Source organism: Peromyscus californicus, unplaced genomic scaffold (assembly GCF_007827085.1).
Source record: "Peromyscus californicus insignis strain IS unplaced genomic scaffold, ASM782708v3 Scaffold_12__1_contigs__length_115047231, whole genome shotgun sequence".
Lineage (NCBI taxonomy): Eukaryota > Metazoa > Chordata > Mammalia > Rodentia > Cricetidae > Peromyscus > Peromyscus californicus.
In genome coordinates, this window is record NW_026294413.1 from 51,134,478 (window position 1) to 51,160,317 (window position 25,840).

At 41.3% G+C, this 25,840-nt stretch overlaps 1 pseudogene; it reads left to right on the forward strand.

Annotated features, from left to right (window-relative positions):
* Window positions 1-19,255: 19,255 nt before the first annotated feature.
* LOC128107890 (NADH dehydrogenase [ubiquinone] 1 alpha subcomplex assembly factor 4-like) lies at window positions 19,256-19,773 on the forward strand (annotated as a pseudogene).
* Window positions 19,774-25,840: the final 6,067 nt, after the last annotated feature.

Below are 25,840 nucleotides of genomic sequence, written 5' to 3' on the forward strand. Positions count from 1 at the left end.
GGTCCTTGGTTGGTGGAACTATTTGGGAAGGGTTAGAAGGTATGGCCCTTGTTGGAGGAGGTGTGTCACTGGGGATGGGCTTTAAGATTTCAAAAGCCAATGCCAGGCCCAATCTCTCTTGTTCTCTGCCTCCAACTTTGAGATAAGACATAAGCTCTCAGCTACTTCTCATCACGCCTATCTGCCTTCTGTCATGCTTCCCGCCATGATGGCAATGGACTCTAATCTTTAGGAACTTTAAGCAAGCCCCCAATTATAGGCTTTGTTTTATGAATTGCCTTGGTTGTGGCAATTTCATTTTGCTTCACATTTAAAATACTTCACAGCAATAGAAAAGTAATTAAGACACAAATCAAAGACAGGCAGCGATGGCGGACACCTTTATTCCCAGCACTCAGGAGGCAGAGTCAGGCTGATCTCTGGAGTTCAAGGCCAGCCTGGTCTACAGAGTGAGATCCAGAACAGGCACCAAAACTACACAGAGAAATCTTGTCTCAAAAAAACCAAAAAAGAAAAAAAAAAAAGACACAAGTCTGTCCAATTAGTGAGCTCCATGTTCAGTGAGAGATCCCCTCTCAAGAAGCATGGTAGAAAGCAGCAGAAGATGACATTGAGTATAGAACTCCAATGTCCATACATATGTGCATGCGCACACACATACACACACACACACACACACACACACACACACACACAGAGAGAGAGAGAGAGAGAGAGAGAGAGAGAGAGAGAGAGAGAGAGAGAGAGAGAGAGAGAGCCCAAGAAGGGGACAGGGGGAGGACACACTTTGCTGGCTACTGCTAATTTGTATTCAACTTACGTTGTAGCTAGAGTTTTCCTGGTCCTGCCTGGCCCAGGGTCAGGACAAATCTCTCTCACCCGCTAGTCCCGCAGCTGCTCAAACCCAACCAAATAAACACAGAGAGACTTATATTACTTATAAACTGTATGGCCGTGGCAGGCTTCTTGTTATCTAGTTCTTATATCTTAAATCAACCCATTTCTATTAATCTATAAGTTGCCACATGGCTTGTGGCTTACCGGTATCTTTACATGTTGCTTGTCATGGTGGCGGCTGGCAGCATCTCCTGACTTAGCCTTCCTGTTCCCAGAATTCTCTTCTCTGCTTGTCCCGCCTATACTTCCTGCCTGGCTACTGGCTAATCAGCATTTTATTTATACAGAGTGATATCCACAGCATTATGTTCCCATGTTCTTGGGTTATTGAAGAAAATTACTTGTTGGAGGAAATAGTTCTATGGTAGAAATCTAGAGACCTATGCTCTAGAGTCATTTCTGTCACAATTAAATAATATTTTTTTTTCATCTATAAAGTGAACCAGATTCTGACCTTTGGGTTCACTCCCACTCTAAAACTTGTATTCTTGTTTTATTTTTATTCACCGTTGATTTCTCTATAGAAGGACAATCTGAAGTCCACTTGGGTTTGTTCCTGCATTGCTCAGCTGTATTGTTTTCTTACCTGCAACATAATGGTTTAAATCATGTCATGCATGTCACAGCTTTCCTACCAGACCGAAAACTCCTTACAGACAGGAAGGACCCAAGTAATTTTGCTGCTGGCTTTAGCATGGTTACTTCCTAGGAGCCATCTCATTAATGAGTCCTCGTGTAAATGTTTAGTGTTCTTCTGCCAGGTCAAAAGTCTACAGTTTTTGAAATAGGAAAACATGTTGTTGGCAAACCTGATCTCTGAACCCTAGTGGCTCTGTCTGTCCCCTGCAGTGACATGCTTCCTCTCTTAGTACCGCCCTTTTGTGTATTGTCTATTACATGTAGATATGATGATGGTGGTAAGACAGATAATGCTGTATAAACAAGACTGTTTTCCCCCCACAAAAATGAATGAAGAGACTTTAAAAGATTGCAGTACAAAAATAGCAAGGATTCCAGGAATACAGAGTGTGTGTGTGCTGGGCAGGGGGAGTCGGAGAAGACTCTGAGTAGAGAAAGGTGCTTCCAAAAGTAGAAGGAAACAGATTTCCTGGACATCCCAAAGCCAAGAGAATAAACTCTACCCACAAGACTGGTACAGAAGTCTGATATTTAGATGCAGAAAAATTGGTAAGAATTGTCTTCTTATCAGCACGACACACCTGTTATTTCCTATCCTGTAAATACTTTGAATTTGCGTTCATTCATTACTGGAGAGAGCTTAGAATACCGCAGTCCCAAGATCCAAAGGACTTAGAGTGCTGCCATGGTGATGGTTTCATTATGAAAAGTGGCACCACTGGTGTAGGGGTGCAGTGCGAGAGACTGCAGACGTGTGAGACTGAAAGCATAAGAGGGCCCAGCTCTTCGGGGAAGTGGAGATCAGTGGAGTTCACTGTTGTCCTTCTCCAGGCCAGCAAGCCAGAGAAGGCACAGTTAATCCCACTGTTGACCATTCCTCTGCTCTTGGGAGGAATCTGGTAGGTTTAATAAATAGAAGACAGTCTGCAGTTTGCTCTGATCTTTCCTTTTTTGACTCAGTAGAATAGAAACCAGGAATCCAGAATTCAATAGAAACACTGTAGATGTTTGGGTTCATACAGAGATCACTGCTGCTCATGAGCCAGGGACACAGAAGTGACTTCTCACCAACCTAGTAAAGCATGGTGTATAGATAGAGGCAATGGTCCTGACTTCAATCATAACCCACCTCCCTCCCCTTGTCTATCCTCCTACTGAAGCATATGGAAGCTATTTCTGATAATAGTCAAGGACTCCAACAAACAGAATGACAAGAATTAGTTTATCTGACATTTTTTTTAAAACAGCCTTCTTAAAAAATGGTCCTTGTGACTTGACCACTTCTAGAAAAAGCCATGAGTTAACTATTCTAAGACCAAGGTCCCTATTTCTGAGTCATCTCCCAACTTGAGCCAGGCCCCTGTCTAGGTGAGGGATCAGTAGAACATCTACAAACGTGGTCTCTGAGGTCACTCTCAGGCTGTAAATCTTGGTTCCATCTCAACATTTGGGTGACATTTATTTATTAATGCTTGGTCACCCCTTTCCCCCTGTAAAGTGGATTTTAATAATAGCTCCAACTTCATAAGGTTGTTGTGAAGGTCAACTATATTTCTTATGTAAAATGTTCAGACTAGTGTTCAATAAACAGTATGTTTATACATAACTACTAACCCTGTCCAAAAGACACCATCCATTTGTAAGATGTGATATTTCAAAAAATGCAAGCAGGCTTAATCACATGAAGTATGCATTCATTCTGTAGGCATTGTTACTGTGGTGTTTGGAAGTAGATGAACAATTACTTATCTACTTAAAATGATTCCCAAGTAGGATACTTGTGGAAATGTTGAATAGCTTAAAAACTTGGGAATCTCTCTCATCTCTTTGTCTTGTATTAATGAGCATCCAATATAGGATTCTGGGGCCAGTGAGATGGTTCATGGATAAAGGTGCTTGATACACAGTCTCAATGATCTGAGTTGAATCCCAGAAATTATATTTTTAAAGAGACTAGACTCCTGTAAGTTGTCCTCTGACTTACACACACACACACACACACACACACACACACACACACACACACACACACACACCCCTTAAAGAAAAAAAATACCCAAATAAGTACCTGAGGATTCCTTTTGGCCCTTATCTCCCTCAATTCAACCCAGAGACACAGTAGGGTGGCTTCTATTTAAAAGTTGCCCCTGTCCAGTTATTTTTAACAAATATTTTATGTTCTTTTTGTTTTCAAATCTCTGCCCCAACTCTTCCTAGATCTGTCCACCCAACACTGTGTCCTCTTCCCCCCCCACAACCCATCAAGGTCAATTTGTGTTGCCCACGTGTTCTCAGGTACATGGCCTTCCACTGGAATGTGGTCAACTCATAACTTTCTGTCAGTTCTAGCTAAGTTAGACTGTTTACAGTAATTTCACCTAAATCAATTTTAGTTTGATTAGGAAGGGATGAATTTTAAAACGCACAGTTTTGTATCAAACTTGCAACAGAAGAGAGCTGCATTTGAGATATTAGTCAGAAGGCATAATTTGTAGCATTTTACCGTAAGTTAAAAATCATCAAAAATCCTGCTAAAAATACTGGCACAGAAATACTCAGAGTAATGTTTGACTTAATATCTGGCTCCTGTGCCCAGCCAAGGTGACACATGAAATTACATCAAGTGCTACCAGATTTACAGAGTCAAGGAAAGTAATAGGGTTTGTCCAAACCACCCAAGTTACTACAGACAGTAAGGCAGACCATAAGTTGGCTGTGGCAACACATCCTGGAGTTGGCTGTTAACTGCTGACTGTGCCCATCTGTTCTCAAGTCTGCACTCAGTGGCCTCACATTGGTAGCCAACAGAGGCTGTTTATACTGTAGAGACATAAATCAAGGATGCCCAGTCCCTCAAAGAGCTGACTTACCATTACACCATTGGGTGTGCCAGCTTTTTGTTAATGCCTTTAAAAGCCTATAATTTGGTTTAGTAGGCATAATATTAAGTCTGAAAATGGAATACAATCAAACCTCAGAGTACATGGTGATGGTCTCCAGGCTTCTCAAGGACACGAAACCCCTTGGATATTCAAGTTTCTAGCATAAAAAGCTGTTTTATATGCAGTATATTATGTACAACCTCTCATACTGTGAATATTTTCTAGATTGCTTATGTCTACTGCACAGTAAATGCTGTGAAAACCTTTGCTCTGCTGGATTGTACAGAAAATAATGACAAGGAAAACAGTCTGTATGTGTTGAGTACAGATGCAATTTTTCTAAATAGCTCTGATTCATGGTTGGTTGAATTCACAGATAGAGCCTTAAGGAAGGAGGGCTGACTCTATTTCAATTCCAATACCAAACACAAGGTTGAGTGGTCCTAAAATATAAGTTTCTATTATGGGATGCTCTTATGAGACAAAACAAAAGTAGCCAACACTGTCAACTGTCCAGCATGCTCACTTAATCTCTTAATTGACCTACACACAGCGAACATATACACTGGCTCATTTCTTTAAGAAATAACTGGCAAATTGTTACAGTAAGACAATCAATAAGCTGTGGTATTGCATACCTGTAATCTCAGCACATAGCAGCCCAAAGCAGGATGATGGGAAGTTTAAAGCCAGCCTATCTCATCGGGGGATGTAAAGCAATCTACAAATCTATCTTGTGGGATTCAGATCGTATAAAACCATACAGGGCTGCATTACCAGCAGTCCTCTCCAAAGGAATGGAACAGAACTAATAGAATATGTGCAGAGGGTGTTATTTGATTGGCCCATACGTGTAGAGGCCAAGTAGCCCTACCATGGCTGTCTTCAGACAGGAGAGCAGTAGCTACTCAGATCAAGAAACTGTAAGATTCGAATAAGAATGGGATACTGATACAGCCCTATCCAAGGCTGAAGATGGGAAAGCCCCCTCCCTCAGAGCTGCTGGCTCAAGTGGGTATCCAAAGGCTGAAGAAGCAGGGACCGGACATCCACAGGAGACAGCACAGAAAAGTTCACCAATTCAAAAAGGGTTCCTCAAGTTCTACTTGCCTTCTCTCCTCAGGTTTTTGTTCCGTCCTGACCTTCAGCCTATGAGATAGCACTACCCACATTCAGGATGGATCTTTTCTACTTGGTTTGCTGGGTTACATGCCAATCTTCCCTGGAAATACTTTCCCAATTCTGTAGGCAGCTTTCAATCTAGTCAAACTGACAGAATTAACCATCACGAAGGCAAGCAAACAATTTCTTTAACAAGCAGACAGAAAGCAAGACAGAAAGATGGAGCTAGGGACAACCTAAAAATTAGGACTTCTCAAACTTTACTGTCATCAGAATCCCCCCACCCACCCACCCAAGGGCTACTTGTGAAGTCCCCATCCTGGCTTTCTGAGTCAGTTGCATCACCAATAAGTTCCCAGGTGACACAGTTGCTTCAGGTCTGGGGATCACATTTAAGGACCACTGGGTTAGAGAGGCCTTTGAGACAATGTCACAAGTTGTAGGATATGGGCTTTGTTGGAATCCTGCATCATTGAAAAGAATAAATTATTGGGGAAATTTTAGTACTGATTCATTTTTTGATTTTGAGAAATTACTGCTCCTTTCTTTATAGACATGACAATTATGCTCTAATTGTTTTCGTTGGAAGGCTGTTCTATTTTAAAGGTATGTGGTGAAATCTTCTGGGTGGAATTCCATGACATCTGTGATTACTGTGGTTTGAATGCTTGTGTCCTTCCAAAACTCGTGTTGAGTTTCCTTTGTCCAAAGTGCTTGGGACCAAGAATATTTCAGTTTTTTAATTAAAAAAATTTGAATAGCCATGATTGACAAATTCAAAAATACAAATCCAAGCCAGGGATCTCCTACTCATACCCCAGCATTTGGGATTCAGGTTCAGACAAGAGGATGTACCTCCTAGGATGCACAATTAGTTTGAGTCCAGCTTTGGATACATGGTAAGATTTTGTCCTGGCAACAACAAAACTTAAAATCCTAAACTTTAAATGGGATTAGAACAGTGTTTCTCAACCTTTCTAATGTTGTGACCCTTTAATACAATTTCTCATGTTGTGGTGACCCCTCCCCCACCATAAAATTATTTTTTTCTCTTTTCCATAAAACTATTTTCATTGCTACTTTATAACTGTAATTTTGCTGCTGTTATGAATTGTAATGTAAATATCTGATATGCAACCCCTTTGAAAACATCATTTGACCACGAAAGGGGTCATGACCCACAGGTTGAGAACCACTGGGTTAGACTGTTAGTCACATTTCTGTTGCTGTGACAAAATACCATGATCAACAGCAGCTTTAGGGAGGAGGAATTTATTTGGCTTATCCAAAGGGATTGATTCTATCTATTGTAGCCAGAGCTGGATACTGCTGGCTGGTCAACATTTTCCTCCATCTGCAAGAATCAGAGAGATAGAAGAGGAAGTAGAGGAAGGTTACAAACCTTCAAAATCCACTCCCAGTGGAGTTCTTCCTCCAGCAAGACTTTGCTCATCACCATCTAGAGGCCCTACCTCTTAATATTGCTGGTTGAGCATCTCCAGTTTGCAGATCCCCAGACAAAATGCTCTGAAATCCAAAAGTGAGAGTTTGAGTGAGAAATGGTCCCCACAGGCCCATTGTTTGAACACTTAGTCACCAGGTAGTGGTGCTGTTTGGTATAGAACCTTTAGGAGGGCAACTTTTTAATAATTCTTTTAACTAGGAAAGTCTCTAAATTCAATCTCATGCTGTTTGTAACTCAGATGTTAAACATGAAGGTTCACGACAGCCCTTCATCCATGACAGAATGCACAACAGAATCCAGTGTAGGCCTGACCTCACTTCTCCTTCCTTACTGAGAAACCAACCTACTTCATAATTAACACCCAGGGCCAGATAGCCTGAGAGGACGGGACCCACATTTGATGTCTTCCTTCTACAACATCACAGTTGGGATTTGGTCAGAGATACAAACACTTACTAACTTATTACAGACTGTAGCAGGCTTTCTCGTGAGCCACCAACCTGCTCCCAAATCATGACATGGAGACTTATTATTAGTTATGAATGTTCATTTCTGGCTAGCTTTTTTTTCCCCTTTAACTTAAATTAACTTGCTTCTCTTCATCTACATTTTGCCTTGGGGCTTTTTACTTCTTTCTGTATGTCCTACTCTGTGTCTGCTGGCTGGCGGCCGCCTGGCTGGCCCTGGGCATCTCCGTCTCTTTCTCCCTTGTTCTTTCCTCTCTTCTTCTTCCTCCCATTCTTCTTGAGCCTAGAGATCTCCTCTTATTTATTCTCTCTGCCCACCAATCTTGCCTATCCATATTTTGCCCAGCTATTGGCAGTTTAGCTTTTGATTAGACCAATCAGGTACCTTAGGCAGGCAAGGTGAAACACATCTTTTCATCATTAAACAAATGCAGCAGAGACAAATGTAACATTTGTTTGCATAGTTAAATATTCTACAACAAAAACACTTAAAATAAGAAACAGGAAAGATGTGATGAGAAGTCTAAGTAAACATTGGTTTTATTTTTGATTAATGTATTTCCTGCATTCCCGGAGATACTATCACCATAGTTTAAAACTTTTAGACTTTGTGGATGGAGTAAAAACACAACTTCAAACAACCAATTAACTATTGACAGAACTTTGCAGTTTCTAAACTAAAAGAGAATGGGGGTTGGAGGAGAAGATGATGGACTTACAAAATGTCTGTGTTCTATCCAAGTTGTCCATATAGTGAATTTTAAAATGGAAATTCTATGTACTTGTTGTTTGTTCTAAAATCAAAAATAGAGTTAGGAGTGTGGTCTACCGATGAGTTTGGTTGAAAACATTTGATTACTGCCCCCAAACTGCTACCATTGGGTTGCAGTATCTAAAGCAATCACACCCAGAACATGTTTCAGCCAATAGAAATTACTAACCATTTTGAGTCCTGTGAACCGGTGAGTCTTGCGTTGGTGGCTATGACAAGGTAAATTTCAGTCTCTTCATTGTGTGGATGTGGAAACAGTGGCTCCAAAAGATCGATAAGTGCCTGAGATCACAAGGAGGATGGATCTAGTCCACCCCCTCCCTCACTTCCATCACTAACAGCTTTCTCAAAGCCACTAGGTGCAGTTCTCAGCTTGTGATGGGCAAAGGTAAAAGAAAGCGTAGGCTGAAATACAGTCCAGACTTTGTCTCCTAAGCCATGAGACTGTTTCTGGGGAGGACACCTTCCTAAGTCACACAAAGACATTTTTATAAACAAGTGGTGGTTCAAGTCTTTCACTAACCAGTTCCTCTACCTGGAGAATTCTTACTCCAATGAGCCAGTGTTCTTGGAATTTGCCCTGTGTCGGAATGGATAGTTGCCTAATAGAACCAAGAGTGGTTTTGTCTGTGGGAGTTGCTGTCTTTTAGGCTTTGGAGAGTAGACTAGATGATACTAGGTAGGATGTGATATTTTGAGACTATGAGAGGTTTTAAATCTAGACCTGTGTGGTAAGGGGTGAACAACAGTATACATTTACTAAAAATTATCTAACTTCACATTTGCCTTAAATAAACTGTATACATGTTATTATTCCTTTTATGTGTATGAGTGTTTCACTCTATATGTATGTATACACCTCATGTGGTACCCGCAGGACAGGGTGTTAGATCTCATGGAACTGGAGTTACAGAGAGTTGTGAACCATTATGTGGGTGTGGCGGGTGTTGCTCTCAATCACTGAGCCATCTCTTTAGCTCTGTATGCATGTACTTTAAATAAAGCCTACTTTAAAAATGCTATGAGCAAGCCGGGCGGTGGTGGCGCACGCCTTTAATCCCAGCACTCGGGAGGCAGAGCCAGGCGGATCTCTGTGAGTTCGAGGCCAGCCTGGACTACCAAGTGAGTTCCAGGAAAGGCGCAAAACTACACAGAGAAACCCTGTCTCGAAAAACCAAAAAAAAAAAAAAAAAAATGCTATGAGCAGATCAATACCTCCTTTAGTGGGAGTCTTCCTACAATGTGCTTCTATAGATAAAACATGTTTGGGAATAAATTGAGTCATAATACAAGGAAGCCAGTACATGTGCTCTGAAGATTTAAGCATCAGAACTTGTTTTGTGGGCTTAAGAGACCTGTGCATTCACACAGAGCCTTGAGCTCAGAAGGTTACCCACTCCAGTGTGAATGGTGAGTGATTGCCATTCATATTGAAATTCATAATATCATCTTTGAACTTCTGTTCTATTAAGTGAAGGTGTATGGGGAGCAGATGAAGTCCTGAATGAATGGATATTATTGACAAATTTTTGGCCATGTCAAATGCCAGGCTTCCTCTACCTGATGTTGGTATTATGTGCAGAAAATATCAATCACAGCTTCTTCCTCCGTGATGACTGCAACCTGAGGAAGCTTCCCTATGCAGACTTCCTGCTGAGATTAGCTACCCTCCTCCTCATTCTTGCTGCAAATAATAAACTCACTGGGCGGCTGTTAATGCTTCTCTATAAGAGCATGTGGCCTGCCTGATCCTAGCTTTTCTGTATGAGTGTCTATCATTTCTTCATTCCCTATTGCCCCCTATCAGGTCAATCCCTAACCCATGCTGGTCATGGCGAAGATGGCAAAACTGGGCATGTGTTCATAAAAGGGACAATTGCAACATGCATCCACAGTTCCACACTGCTCCATCAACATGTACCATATGGAAGAATTCCATAAACATAGACTTTTAGGGACCCACCATGCATGAGAGTTCAGCAAGATTCTAAATCAGTGAAGGTAAGTGCGCTTTTTCTATGACTAAGGAGCAAGGAAGGAAAATGACTATCCCAAGAGGCCACACTTCCTGTTTGAACCAGAACGTTCTTCAAATGCAGATAGAAAGCCATGGTCTTTGAAGAAACACAGATCACCTATTAATCCTATATGAAAAATCTGACTATTCCACAACTGCCAGTAAGAGGGAGCCCGCACCAGCCAGTGCAACTCTAGCAAATCCTTTCTCACATCTCTTACTGCTCTGTATAACCCAACCACTACCCCTGAAATGCTGACAGTAAAGGAAAGGAGGAAAACAGCCCACAGTGTCTCTTCCCCACTCACCAGGACACAGAAAGCATGGTAGAGAGTGTTGGCAGAATGTGTAGTTGTGTAACATCTGTTTCTGGGGAGACGTGAATCGGGATTTACTCACCTCGAATAAGGAATCCATAACAGAACAAAGCAAGGATTCCACAGAAGTCCAACTTGGCAAACCAGTGAGTTTTATTGGGGTTTCTTACAGGAACGTGGGTGAGGGGTCACTTATAGGAGGAAAAATGACTCAAAGACAGCTGTATCAGCCAGGACCCACCGCAGCATGGGTGACAGCTCACAAAAGCTGGAACCCTGGAACATGCTGCATGACTTTCAGGCAGCCCAGCCAGTCAGTGTCTCTTCCAACCAGCATGGCTGGTCTAAGAAGCACTCCATTGGTCCTGACTGCTGGCATAGGCTTGGAAAGGGAGGGTCCTCATGCATCCAGTCAGTTTCAGAGTCCTCAACGGAGTCTCTGAGTCTTTTACCTCCCAAGTTGTAAGGGGCCTCCATCTAGAACACCCCAAATCTTAAGGGGTTTTCCTGCAGGATGGAATGTTATATCTTTGAGGAAATTGCTACACAATGTGTGTCCACATTAAGAAGTGGGCGAAAATAAGTGAGCTGTCTTGGGCAGTTTTCTGCTATTCTGAAGATAAATGCACACAACACAGGAAAGCTGAGATATGTGAACTGTGTCAGGGACTCCAGTTAAACACTTTTACTTCTGTGGTTAAAGCTGACATTGCACCAATAAAGATGATTACTAACTCTTCTGTCCACTTCAAGTTTTCATTTGTCTTTAGCATGGTATCACATGGCAAACTTTACAAATTACCAAATCAAGCCGAGAAGCTGCAGAGCAGGAAAACAGTGGCCTCTCAAGTAACAGTAGCAGTAAGTTTCTTGTGTTTAAACAACGGGTGTCCCATTTTCACTTTGTACCAGGCCTGACAAGTTCTGAAGGGAACTCCTTCAAATATTCCAGCTCCTCAACATCTATGTGACAAAATAGGATGGAGGGACATTTCTCCATCCACCCAAGACGACAATTAAGAGCAGACTTGGCTCTGCAGGCCAGCATTGCCTTCTAGGGATTTCTACCATTCCTGCAGCTTGGTTTTTTGTTTTGTTTTTTTTTTTTATTGTTGTTTTTCAAGTTGGCATAAAAGTAGGCATTCCTGTTTTAAAACAGCAAGTTCAAAGAATGTCCAAATTAGACATGTTTGCTGCAAAGGGCTCTTGGGAGCTTTGAAAGATGGCACTTTGGCATTTTGTTTGAAGCAATTAAACATATTTTCTGAGCTTAAAATTTCCTCCTGTCACCGAAGAGTCCAAATAGACGGTGAAAAGGGCCCAGAGAACCTTCGTGGCAAACCATTACAGCTAAAGGTCTATTTGTAAACCCAGCTGGTTTCCAGTCTATAATATTTAAATGAAAGAAAAATAATGTGCTTTCTCTAAGCATGAACAGAGGGAGGCCTAGGTCTGGCTCCTTTTCTGAGGATTTAAAATGCTAAGCTCATAGATAACACAGGGCGGATGACCAGGCTAGATAGACAACAGGAGGCAAAGGTGGAGCCTCCTTTGATGTGTGCTGACAGTCTTGGTAATTGTTGACAGAGAAGTAAACACAGGCTGACCTCTAGTTTTTAAGTTCCCAAGTGGCAATTATTATAAGCCACTTTAACCACCTTCCGAGAAATCTGTCTGTACAATCACAAGATGCAGTATGCAAAACAAAACAAAAAAACCTAGGCGAATAGGAACCTTCATGGTTAAACGCCTGCTGCTGACTGAATGGTCCTTAGCTCTCCGTGCTTCAAACCTGTCCTCAAGTTGTATCCCAAAGAGTTTTGTTTGTGGCCCACCCCCCAGTTACCCTTTGTCCTGTACCCTTCTCCTCCTACAAGGCCACGGAAGTCATCATCTGCTCCTACAGAACTGCAGGTAACGTCAACACGGAGGGTTAGGGGTGGGTGCTGAGAGAGGAGAATGACAAGCATAATAACCTCAGCTAACACTGACCGAGCCTTTACTGTTTGCTGGGAGCCGCTGTTATGAACCCGATAAAACTTCACAACACTTCTCTGAGGTAGGATTACTCCATTTGAAGATAAAGATACAAAATCTCAAAGAGGAAAGCCGCTCTACCCTGCCCCTCCCCGAGTCATATCACAATTCAAAGCTTCTCTGCCTCCAGTTACCTAACTGTAGTGTGTTCAAGGACCTGTGCCTTTACCGTTTCCTATACCACCATCCTGACTCCTTTTCTTTTCCTCATACTAATCGTCCTCAGCCTTGCTCTGCCCGTGTCATTGTTCATGCGGGCAGTCAAACACAGAACGCAATAGGCCAAAGCTCCTCTCATCGAGGCTGCCATCAGCCATTGGGCTTTCTAGGAAACAGATAAAGGCACCTTCCCTTTGTTTTTGGCGCTCAGGTCTGGGCCAGGTATCTCCAGGTTCTTGGCTGCTTCTCTAAAAAAACTGAAAAGAAGGGCTCCCACAGTTGTGCAAAAGCACAGGACCATGCTGCTCAGAGTGACGCGGTAGCATGGGTTAGGAAAGGAGGCACTGTCAGCATTGACAACAGCCACGTGCCATAGGTTCTCAAGGCCCCACACTACATTATGGGAAGGAGGGGCTGGTTAATATGCGGAGCAGCTTGGGTGGTTCTCTATTTTGATTGATAGATTAGCTCACATAACTATTTTTTTTTTATTTCCTGCTGCACATGCCCCTTCCCACAGTGCATCTCATTTTAATCCTGTGAACACCTGAGTAAGCACAGGCTTATGATAGTAAATAGAGAAATATCTCTGCAAGTTCACTTTGAGGACACAGTTTTCCTTACTGCACATGTATACAAAACCAGTTCCTGCCAGATTGACCTTTCTGACCTATCTTATACTCAGATACACTGATAATATTTTTGAATAGAAACTGTCTACATTTGATTGTTGTTAGGGAAGGAGAAACCTCCGTTATCCAGAAAGGGAGGCACGGGCAGCTCAGTGGAGGTGGAGGGGGGGGGGGCTGGGATTTCTAGATGCATTTGTTTGGAGAGTGGTGGGTGCGCCTAGTACATGCAGGTAAAGCAGCTAGGAAGTCAAGTGTATCCTTTAAAGAAAGGTATGTGCAACCCCATCCCAGCTGAGTCCCATGTTGCTAAGCTAGTCCGGATGCTTGCCTGCCTGCTTTGTGCTGATTCCTTACCCTACCCCCTTCTACACTGGACACCCTCAGACAGGACACAACCTCTGCTGTGTACAAAGAGGCTCTGGGCTTACCAAAGTGGCTGGAATGGTGGTCTTTTGCAAGTATAGCCATTTTGCATGGCAGCCACATCATGACACCATGATTGCATACCAGCTATCTGTATTCTGCAAACACGGATTCATCTACCACACTCGTACGCTTGTTCAAGAAATCTTTTCTGTGAACCCCAAGTCCCAAGAGATTTTTTTTGAATAAAGACTAGAGAGCTGGGTGCTTTGGAATAGACTCATTAAACTCAATAACCCTTAATTGGTAGGCACGTAGGAGAAAGCTGTGTGTCTTATATAAGCGTGTTCCTGAGAGAGAGCAGGATACGACCATTAGGGAAATACATCAAATCAATACAGTTTGCCTGGATACAACTCAAGCTGGGGGGTAAAGGCAAGTGCTGGGTCTGTGCTGGGTCTGCTTTGAAAGCAATGGCCTCATTCTGACCCTGACGATAATTTTCTTCTCATTTAACCAAGAGTTATGCTGCTTGTCACTTGCCTAAATCTCCATACGGCCACTAATGTAGAAAACTGAAGAATTTGCTTTGTTGTGAGGGAAACCCTTATCACTAAGCAAGTTTCTAGGATTTATACTAGGGGATAAAAATCTCCTCTGAGCACATAATAGAAGCTAGCCATTTAGCATGCCAATATTCCTATATTAAATTATATTAGAGTCTTTATTTTTCAAGAAGTATTAGGTCAAGCTGTCTTATCAAAATTTGACCGAATGAAACGTCCTTTCTCTCTGCTGTGGATGAGATTAAGTTTCTATTGGCATGATCCCAGTGAAACCGGTGCCTCCGAGCTGAACCTTCAGAGCCCACGTAATCGGGGCTTCCATTTTGGATGGTCCACACTCTGACTGCATAAATCTTAAGCTAGAAAACACCCTAGTGAACTCTCACAGTTCCACTAGCCTTCAATAACAGGATAATAGAGCTATAATTTAGTCTGAAGTGTGTATGGGGAGAATCCATGCCGGGAATCTGAGCCTCAGAGAATGCAGCCATCCTGCCTCTAATAGGAAGCCACAGTCCTGTCAGCAAAGTCTCTGAAGTGGAGAGTCTCCTTCAGGATACACTATGCAGAGTCAAAAAGAAGAAAAAAAAAGTTTGTAAGAAAAAGAAGCAAGTGTCAAACAGATAGCAGATTTATTTTCAGGATTATGTAAAACACACACACACACACACACACACACACACACACACACACACACACCCCGAAAGGCCTTCCACTGCACACTGTTGTCATGGTTACCTGATTTCTTATCAAACAGGAGAATCAAGCAGGGAAGTGAAACCTAGGAAATAGAGTAACCAGAGAGGCCCGAATCTCCATAGAGCTTTCATCCAACTGGGGCTGTTTATGAGGGCTTAAAAATAGGGGACGGCTCGATGCTGCTTTATCCAATGTTTTTAAGGGACTTTCTTTGCTATGTAGGATGGGACTTTGTCCTGCTGTGTTTTTTGAAAGATGAAATCACAATGGCTAAAATGTCATTGTTCACGGGGATCTCTAAACGAACAATAGCATATGCATACCTTTAAAGTTTTCTCTTCATGCACTAAAAGAAAACGTCTTTAGAAATGCATATAAGTTTGGCTGTTTTTTTTTTTTAAATAAAACTGTATTTTACTACTTCAGATACTTTAGAGTATTTTCTGTGGAGGTTACAGTTTTAAATTCTTGAAAAAAATTAAAATCATATTATTTTTAGTTTTTAGTATATGGGTGTTTTGCCTGCACGTGTGTCTGTGCACTGTGTACATTCTGATGTCCGTGGAAGCTAGTAGAAGGAATTGGATCCCCTGGAACTGGAGTTACAGATGGTTGTAAGCTGCCAAGTGGGTTCTGGGAATCAAACCCAGATCCTCTAGGAGAGCAACAAGTGCTTTTAGCCAGTGAGCCATCTCTCTAGCCCCTTAAATTCTTTTCAGAGATTTTTGAAGAATATGCCCTTAATGTGGGGATTTAACAAGGCAACTCCATGTAGTTAAAAAGGTTTATTTTGGGGTAACTTACAGCCAGTAAAGGGGTTAGTTACAGGATCCCAGAGAGGTGAGATGCAGTCCATTCGGGTTCTCTGGAGAACTCTGACTTGGTCTTCCATCCAGCATCCAGGATCACGAGGAACCAAGAGGCCCAGCATGTCCAGATCTCGGGTCTTAAGGGCTCCCAACTCGGGGCCGCCCCAGGGGCAGGTCATAGGTAAGCGTGACAGTTACTGGAAGCCTCACTAGGGGTAGTATTTCCAGGTCAAAGCTGGAACAGCTACCCACTCCATGCCCTCAATTTCTCTTCACAATTATTATGGGCTGAAAGAAAAACCAGGGCCACCTGCCTCTACAGTACCTTCACTTTCTCAGCCATCCCTTCCCCTCACCATCATAAACCATTGTTCTAGAGAAAGAATGAACTTATAGATTGCTGGGTACAAATTCTCATGTTTTCAAACACAATCAACACATATAACAACAGTTTACCAAGTAACAGGCAGACAAAATGCGTGTAGAGCTGACAATATGAAAAGGCTAAGCATGGAAGAGATGGAAATGTGACTGTTTATTTGAGGTATTTAGGAAAGGGTGGAGGGGGCAAGCTTAGCGAGGAAGAAAAGGATCAGTAGTTCAACAACCTGGTTCTCGCAATGGAAAGGCTTGAGACCCAAGTTGGACAATCTTCAACCTGGGAAAACAAGTCTTAGACTCAGTAATTTTGACTTCTCAAAGAATTTGTTGAAAATTAACACTCTGAAAACTTGTATGATGGTTAATACTAATTGCAGCCTTGATAGAATCTAGAATCACCTAGAAGAGAGATCTCTGGCCATACCTGTGGTGTGCTGGATTAATGGAGATCAGAAGATCTGTCCACTGTGGGTGGCACCATTCCCTGGGTTCAGATTCTAGACTGTATTAAAAGGAAGAAGTGAGCTGAACATAAGTGCTTATCTCTCTGCCTGTAGACATGATGTTGCCAACCACTGCAGGTTCCTACTGCATTAAATTCCTGCCCCCCCCCATGATGTAACTGTGTATCAAGTTAAACACGTCCTTACACTGCTTTTGTCAGACTATTTATCCCTGCAACAGGAAAAGTAACTGTTAGTAGGGACTGGATATTGTTTTGGGTGCTATCGAGTTGATATTTTGTGTTACACAGATAGCATCCCCATGAAACAATGCGAAGAAACTGAAGCTCAGAGCAGTTTATTCTAAGACTCAGAAAGCTGTCTTTTGTTGTTGCTTAGAGGAGTTTGTTTGTTTGATACAGGTCTCACTATTTCCCTTAGGCTGATCTCAAATTCACTATTTTCCTGTATCAGTTTCTCAAGTGTTGGGATCACAGGGGTGCCTAGTTGAGCTAAAGGGCTTCTACATACATTTATTTCATTATCCAACAACAGGGCCGGCAAAGGGCTAAAGGATTCTTACCTAAATAATTCCACTCCTGATGAGATGTTTTAGAATACATATTTTAAGTTACATTCTTTTCTGCTTTATAGTATAATTTATAGTTTGCATTTTTTGTGTGTATGACTAGGTGGAATAAGAAGTTATAGTAGCTGCAAGTTTTATTTATTGTAGTACAGCAAAGGAGACTCTTTAAACATGAGGGACATAGAGGAGGGCTTAAATCCTGACCAGGTCCAGCATGGCTGCACCAAATTGTTACTCTTGGGGTAATTGTTACTCTTGAGAATTGATTCTAATTTTTCCTGGAAAGTTTAAGATACAGAAACATTCTCAAATCTAAACTAAGAAGTCATTGTTCGGGTACAATGGTGAAATTTCTTAAAACAAGTTAAGTCTAGTAATAATCAATTATCCATGGAGGAGAGGAGAAGAAAATTCAAACTCATTTGTCACTGGAAAGTCAATTTCTGTGATACATTTGTCATTTCTCAAACATTTATTTAGGGCTGAGTGCCAAACCTAGAGTCCTAGAACTCCATGAGGGAGAGGATGAAGTAAGAGAAGGAACAGCTGGGTGCTGGCACTGCACACGGAACCAGAAATAATAATCAAGCCTTTACTCAGTCACTAGGAAATGAGACAGAAGGGAACTTCTTGATTTTGGGGTTTCGAGTCCAGTGTGGTTAAGCTATGAGCAAATCCCCAGGTTATGTCTCCTGATGCGTCTCTGGAATCACAGCATTGTCTCCATGATGCACATTCAAGTGGAAACTGGTGTGGGAGCTTAGGGTGACTTCAACACGGCAATTATACTGAACTAACCCACCTGCTTGCCTTTTACGTGCATAGAGGCTTGAGCTCCTTCCTCCAGCTCTTTCCCAATGAACTAAAATCAATGCTACAAATACTAAATTCACTTCCATTTTTTCCTTAGTTGTTTTGGATCTGATCCTCTTCAACAAAAAACCCTTATTCAACATACAGTCCACATAAAAAGAAGCCACAGGGTATCTGTGGAACTAGATGTAACTTCTCCAAGTTTGTTTCTTTTGATAAGAAATCATGTTTTAGTGAAGGGAGGGAACTTTATAGCGGGAAGCTGAGGTTTCAAATTTTATTCAAGTTGTATTTTTATTAGAAACGATATTGTTTTTTCTTTGCAGAATATAAAAGGCTAAATTTCATATTTTAATTTCTGTAAAGGCCCCAAGATCCAAATCCAACATTGAATGTGTGTGCTTGACCCATATCCCATTAACATTAACAGTGTGGCTTATACATAAGGATGAGGCAACAGGCGGCCACCCACCACCAGCATGAATAATACATGTTACTTAGATCCTTGGAGCAACATGCTGCAGAGCAGACTCCTTTAATATTTTGAGCACATCTAAACTGTAATAAATAATGAAAATTAGATTAGTCTTTAAGATGTTTCTATACAATTTTGGCTCTTAGACCATTGCTCTGGATTCTATCTGTATAGATTAAAATCCAAATGTTCAAACTGGAAATAAGGATGTGGTATAATTATAAACATACAGATGCTCATAATTATTTATGCTTACTTATATTTATACTTAGGAGCTCTGGAAATGAACCCATGTTCCATAGAAGAAGCTGTATGTAGTAGGAAGTTGTAGGTTACATAAGACCCTAGCCTGGTGTGTTTTCAAGGGATATGACTAGAAGAGCCTCATCAGAGAATATTAATATTGACTAGCATTGAAAAGCTTTTGTACACTAAACAGATTTCAAGTAAACAGTACCAATCCCAGAGTATCCTTGTGATGTTACTGACTCAGACAAAAGCTTCCTACAGTTTACCTTGTCTGAATGGTCCCTCTTCAAGGCATCTCCTCTTCCATGAAGAGGTCTGTTCTCTAAAGATAGGCCTGAGGGTCAAATCTATTAGACATCGAAAGCTACCAGGCTCAAAATGAGATTCATTAAAAAGTTCTGAATTCAATATCCCTTCATGATAAAAGTCCTGGAAAGGAACTGAAGGCATCATGTTGTAGAGATGAGGGATAGAGTGACCCACGCCCTCAGGAACTTCTACCCACAGAGCAGAGCAGAGTGGGAAATCAGCAAGATGAAGCCATCCACAGCGCCCAAGCTCCCTTCTCCCTGCAGCCTCCCGAGGGAACAGCTGAATCACCGTCCAGAAATCAAAGAAGAGAATGCTAGAAGAGATAACAAACTATTGTCATTACTAAACGATGTACATAAGTCAATTCCAAAGAGCCAGTGTCTAACTTGCAAGTAAAATATATTGAAACACAACAAGAACTAAAAGAATTCAGTTTGCCTACAGTACATCACTTTGATATGAATATCATGGACGTTCCCAAAGGCAAATTTCTATTGTAGAAGCATTGACACTTCTCAATAACCATAAACTTTCTCCAGAAATGTGGACTTCTGGGGGAAATTACAAAAGAGTACCATTTAGAATTGAAAGACGTAAGTTCCCTTCTCAAATATTGTCTAACTTATGATGTCAAAATCTTCCCTCCTGAAGACAAGAAAGCAATATGATAAATGAAAGCCACAAAGCAATTTACCTGTACTTCCAATCTCTGTGTTCCCTTTTCTGGCATACTAAATTGTGTGTGTGTGTGTGTGTGTGTGTGTGTGTGTGTGTGTGTGTGTGTGTGTGTGCATGTTTTAAAGTCCTGGAGAAACTAGGGACACAAGAGACATAACCTCAACATAATAAAGGAAATTACAGAAATCCATAGCCAACATTGACCTAAACAGAAACTCAAAGCATTTCTACTAAAATCAGGAACAAGACAAGGATGTCCACTCTCTCCATACCTATTCAATATAGTACCTGAAGTCTCAGCTAGATCAATAAGTAAACTGAAATAAATCAAGGGGATACAAATGGGAAGGGAATATTATATGATATTTTACATAAAGACCCTAAAAATTCCACCAAGAAACTTCTACAGCTGATAATCACCATCAGCAGCAAAGTAGCAAGATACAAAATCAATAGAAATTAGTGGCATTTTTATGTATGAATGCCCAACATATTGCGAAAGAACTCAGGGAAACACCTTTCACTGTGGCCTCAAAAAAAATAAAATAAAATATCTTGGGGAAACTCTAACTAAGCAAGTGAAAGACTCATATAATAAAAACTTTAAGACATTGAACAAAAAAATTGAAGTAGACATCAGAAGAAGGAAAGATCTCTCCTGCTCAAAGATTCTTGGAATTAATATTGTGATACGGCCATTCTACCGAAAGCGATCTACAGATTCAGTGCAATCCTAATCAAAATTTCAATATAATTCTTCACAGAAATTTAACAACAAGTTTTAGCTTCATATGGAAATACACACAAAAAAAACAGGATAGCTGAAACAATCCTGAATAATAAGAGAGCTGCTAGAGGTATCACCACCTCTGATTTCAAGTTGTTCTACAGAGCTATGGAAATAAAAATAGATAGCTTGGTGGTGGCATCAAAACAGATATGTTGGTATATAGAATTGAACTGAAGACCCAGACATAAGTCCACAGACCTATAGACATCTGATTTTTGATAAAAGAAGTAAAAAATACACAATGGAGAAAAGACAGCATCCTCAACAAATGGTGGTGTTTAAACTAGATTGCTGCATATAAAAGAATGCAAATAGATCCATATTTATCACCCTGCATGAAACTCAGCTCCAAATGGATGAAGGACCTCAACATAAGACCATAAGCCCTGAATCTGATAGAAGAGAAAGCAAGGAACAGACTTGAGCTTATAGGTACAGGAAAGGATTTTCTGAAGAGAACACTGATAGCCCATGTATTAAGAACAATTGATACATGGGACCTCATGAAGCTGAAAAGCTTCTGTATGGTAAAGGACACCATCATTTGGGCAAAGGGGCAGCCTACAGAACAGGAAAAGATCTTTACCACTTATCCATCTGATAGAGGATCAGTGTCTCCCACAACCCTCGTCAGAGAAGCTGCTTCTTGCAGTAGATGGGAACTAACGCAGAGACCCACAACTAGACAAAGTACAGAGATTGAGAGACTTTGGAGTACTCCGTCCTAAATGGGGTGCCTTCTTCAAGGCCCTCCTCTCAAGGCTCAGGGATCTACATGAAAGAAGGGACAAAAAGGCCCTAAGAGCCGGGGGTGATGGATGGGTGACTCCCAGGAAACAGTGTCTTCAGACACAACAGGACCGATGCACACGGGAACTCACAGAGACTGTGGCAGAGTGCAAAAACCTGCACAGGTTCAAGCCAGCCAGGCTCCAGCACTGAGAGAGGAAAGTGGACATGGACACCCACCCCTAACCAAGAAGTTACCTGTAAGGGACTCTCACTGACAAAAGAAAAATCAGTTTTCTCCAGTGGAGTCTCACTGGGTGTATAAAGCACACTTCAGGGCAGGCCCCATGCCCAGGAGTAGTTGGACAACATCCAACAAACTCGATGGTAATTTTGTGGGTTTTTTTCTCCCTTTGCTTTGTTTGGGCATTTTTGGTCTTATTGGTCCTTGTTTATATTTGATGTCTGTTTTGGTGAGTGTGTGTGTGTGTGTGTTTGAAAGAGAGAGAGGGAAAGAGAGAGGGAGACAGTTGGCTGAAGCACAGAAACTAAGGTACTGCAAAATACACGGCCTTAAAATTTGTACTGCACTCCCACTCCCAAGGTTCAAAAATAAGTGTGGAAGAGAGGTCAGAAAGAATCTGAGCCATAAGCTATGGAGGACAGGAAAACATCTGAATATAGCTGAGTAGCTGCACATATGACCTCAGTATTGCGACAGCATGCACAAAATCTGTCCAAGCTCATGCTAGACCAAATTCCGGCATGCAGAGGGGAGTTGGACACATAATTCCACTTCTAGCCTTGAAGGAAATGGTAACTGTTAGCTGCCAGGAGAGGGAGAGACCATTTTCTATAAGAGTGTAGCCCATGATAATTCAACTGCACTCGAGTAGGAGACCATACATCCAAGAATATTTGGACAGCACAAATTGGTCTTGAAGAGGGCTTTGTTATTATTGTTTTAAAAGATGAATAGGGAGTTGGGGTGGATTTAGGAAGAGTTGAGTGGGATGAATATGATGAAAACATAAGAAACTTGAAACTCTCAAAGAACTAATTTTTCTAAAAGTCCTTTGGAGTTGGGAATATACATAGATCAATGGAAGAGTGCTTGTCTCATATATACAAGAACCTGGATTCAATCCCCAGGACCACAAAACAAACAAACTAACAGAAGATAGGGCTCAGTTGAAATCAAATAACAGTGTAGCCTTTGCCCACAGCTACTGCCCCTTTTAGAAATCAATCTGCTGGAAATTCTTTGATGATGTTCTATTGCTTACTAAATAAAAGGTTCCTTGGTGTAGACCTCTATGGAGCATCAATGAAATACACCAAAAACTTGGTTGAACTAATTCTCTTGAACCTCAGACTATCTACCTACTAGTACTTCTTACTTTGTTTAATCACTGTTACATCGCCCCAGAATCCCTGTCTTGTCTGGCCAGGAATTTTCTTATGTTCTCTTTGCTTTTTTCTGTTTTTCAGATTATCCTTACTTTTTATTCCTATATCTAAACCAACTGAAGCACAAAATGGCCTGTGTCATTTACCATAAGAGATGACATAGCTAAATTGGGGCAGAAACTTCCATACCAGTGGTCCATTGATGAATTCAGGATGGAATAGACAAATCTTAAGAAGTTCATGGATTCACCTCATCAATGGCAGACCCAGCTTTGTCTTTGGTTTCCTATAAATATCCCATTCATCTTTCGAGTGCAGATAGAAAACCACTGTGGACTCATAAACAAAGAATGACAATAAAATAATAAAACCATTGGTATGTGTGCTCATATGCATTTAGTTCCTATGGAGACTCTTGGATACCCAGGTGAAACTTAGACCAAAATTAACTTGACAAAGTACATTTTGAAAATTAGTATATTCATATGCAACCCTGACCACAAAAAGTTTTGAAATAATATGTGTATAATACTCTTATAAGCATTCTGTATATAGTATAATCTTATTAATAGTATGTGTGCATATATATGTATATATATACATGATAATGAAAGGTTGATACACATATGGAAATAATGGGGACTTACCTAACTTACAATGTTCACAAATTGGCTCTGAGTCTTCTGAAAACCACAGTAGAAACAGAATTATGATCCTTTACAAAATTCATTTTGACAATAATTAAAGGCTATACCAGACCATCTCATATGTAATACTTACTATATAATTACAGACGTATAGTATGGTTATAAGGCATCTGGTAGGTAATAGACACAGACTGTTACAAATCATTCATTTATTCATCTAATGAATGTAAAGTGACCAATGCTGTATAAAGTAAGGAAAGGATGAAATACTTGACTTTCAAGAGTTTTCAGGTTAATGCTTGGAGAGATATTCAAATGAACAATTAATTACAATATACTGATGACAGAGTACCATGGATAAGGTGTAATGACTTCACAAATGTTTCCATTTTCTAAAACCAAGACCAATTTTTGTTTCATCCTCCTACTAGTCTGTCTCTTTCCCAGAAGCCAGGATCAATGTTGAGCCATTTGCTGTGGATTCAGTAGTACTCTTATGGCCAGTGTACCTGCCCTCAGCACATCAAGTTTCTATAGTCTAGCCACTGCCTGGGCATCCAGTTGTCTCCTGGTTTTCTCTCCTGCCATCTTGGTCCCTTAGGCCCCTGTACTAACTCTTGAATAGACATGCAAATTGCCTCCTTCACCTTGGTATAAGTATTAAAGATCTGACAGCAATGAAAATATGGGATTTGGGGTTTGAATTCTTTACTGGAATTCTCAGCAGGATTCCTATGCTGAGGGAATGAAATGGACACCTAAGAAAGAAAGAAGACCCAGCAACTGGCTCTGATCCTGAGGATGTAAGGAGTCCTGGAACTAAGATGTGGAGAAAGCCACAATGGAACAAGACCTGGACCAGACTCACAACCAAGCAAGACAATAAGAATAATGATAAGATGTAATCAAATACTCTGCTATCTGTCAACATGCTGATGTGGAGGGGAAATCTCACAAAGCCCCAAGTCTAGATGAGGAGCAATAGGCAGTTAATGACTGCTGAGAGAGGGAGACTCCATCTATGAGATCCCTGTTTACCTAGTGGCCATCCCTAAAAACACACACATGAACAACATTATATGGAGTCAGCAGCCTGCATTTATTTATTTATTTATTTACCTATTTATTTATTGGTTATTTTGAGACAGAGTTTCTCTATGTAGTCTTGGCTGTCCTAGCTAGGCTGTCCTTGAACTCTGAGATCCACCTACCTCTGTCTTCTGAGTGCTGGGATTAAGTGCATATGCCACTGCCTGGCAAAGCAAGTTGCATTTATAAGTTTTACCTCTCTCTCTCTCTCTCTCTCTCTCTCTCTCTCTCTCTCTCTCTCTCTCTCTCTGTGTGTGTGTGTGTGTGTGTGTGTATACATAATAATACTGAAATAAAAAGAGGCCATGTATTTGGGAGGTACCAGGGATACAAGGGGATGCAGGAGGTGTTGAAAGGAAAAGTCAGGGGACAATGTAAGTACAACACTCATATATAAAATTTGAAAACAAATTATTAATTTTTTCAATAAAGAAACCATTTCAAGGAATTCTGTGGTCTTCTAAATCTACCCACCTGAGCATAGGTAGTAGTTTATTTTCAAATTCAAAATATGTCAGTCATGTGAATTTTTAAAAGGGAATGATAATAGAGCAACAACAATGATGTCAGCTTGGTGTCTGTTCAAGAATGAGCAAGTTTTGCTCAGATGTGAAGCACACATCTGTGTTGAGTGGATCTCTATCAACCATCTCGATAGTTTGTGGGAGTCCTTTAGCATGGGGACATCTGCTTCCACCACAATTAGAGGCCAAGAGCTTAAAAAGGCAAACACAGGAAAGTGCACCTTGATGATGATTTGCTTCAGTCAATAGGCAAGTGGTGGTATCAGGAGTTTTCTCAAGTTTCTATTCTGCCCTACCTCTAAACACAAGAATTAGGGGGATTTTTACACCTCTCCTTGCTTATGATGCTAGGACTGCATCCCCTCTGAGCCTTGATAGATCAGTTATCTCTGCACTCTCCAACATTATCACTCTAATTCCTTCAGTGTCATAAGCACTACCCGAAACTGAGGGCCCTGCAACCAATGAGGAGGACAAGAGTTCACCCCCCTAAGGGAAAGGATAAAGCCGGGAAGAGAGTACGATGTGATGGGTGAAGGAGAGGGTAGGGAAAGAGTGACTGCGGTATGCATTTCAGATAGGAGAATTGTGTGCCAAGGGTGACAGGCTTACAACTGTTTGCCTGCTCCCAGGGACACCAAGGAGGTTAGTGAAAGGAAGTCTGCGGGGCCTCAAGACCTTGGCAAAAGACCTTGGCTTCTGTTCTGACTGAGACGGGAACCTACAGGAAGAGTTTGACCAGAGGAAGGATGTGATCTGAGTCACATTTTAGCAGGAACATCTTGGCTGTGTGTTGAGAATAGACCCAGGGACATGGGGGTAGAAGCAAGGAATCCAATTTGGAGGCTGAAAACTAGGCCCTAGTCAC